The 862-nt window shown below is 48.7% G+C and overlaps 1 pseudogene; it reads right to left on the bottom strand.

The window, feature by feature from the left end:
* Positions 1-496: 496 nt before the first annotated feature.
* On the bottom strand, positions 497-615 carry LOC120089528 (5S ribosomal RNA; annotated as a pseudogene).
* Between the last annotated feature and the right edge of the window lie 247 nt (positions 616-862).

Consider the following 862-nt stretch of genomic DNA (forward strand, 5'->3'; position numbering starts at 1 on the left):
TGGTCTTGAGCAAGAGACTAAGGACGTTGGTAAGCAAAAAAGACATGCTAGCGTTAGTCATAAGAGATGCATTAGCAAGAGGCTAGGCAAGGGTAAGATATACCATGAGGCGTTGAGTTGAGACCTAGCTTTATTCAAGGGTTGTTAGGCGTTGAGTTGAGACCTAGCCAAGGACATTCGTAGGCATGTGGGCGCATAGGGCAAGGTATGAGTAAATAGCATGCATGCTTAACTGCGGAGTTCTGATGGGATCTGGTACATTAGTGCTGGTATGATTGCACCGGACCTGGAATGCGCACAAATTCCATTTAAGCCATGCGGGACACGTCACGTAGGCACGCTGAACCGATCAGAACGGCCATCGGGGCCCGCACGACACGAGCACGAACATACGAGCAGGGGCGGTTGCATGTCGTGGAGGCAGGAAGGGAAAAGGATAAAATGGAAAAATTGAAATGATTTTAGAAAAAAGAAGAAGAAGAAATAATGACAAAAAGGGGTGCAACATGAGGACTTCCCAAGTGGTCACCCAACTTAGTACTACTCTCGCCCAAGCACGCTTAACTGCGGAGTTCTGATGGAATTCGATGCATTAGTGCTGGTATGATCACAGCCGACATGGAATGCGCACAACTTCCATTTAAGCCATGTGAGACATGTCACGCAGGCACGCTGAACTGGTTGGAACGGCCATCAGGGCCCGCGCAGGCGCAAGCACGAGCATACGAACGAAAGAGTGTTGGTCATAATCCTATTTGAGCACATAAGCCAAAGGTGAGCCATGCGTGAGAGGGAGGATATGCGGCCAAGGATGCGATGTCTTGAGTTTAGTATAGCTCAAGTGATGCATTGATAAGGAAGC

This window comes from Benincasa hispida, chromosome 10 (genome assembly GCF_027475165.1).
Source record: "Benincasa hispida cultivar pf3 chromosome 10, pf3_genome.v1.1, whole genome shotgun sequence".
In the NCBI taxonomy this organism is placed as follows: Eukaryota; Viridiplantae; Streptophyta; class Magnoliopsida; order Cucurbitales; family Cucurbitaceae; genus Benincasa; species Benincasa hispida.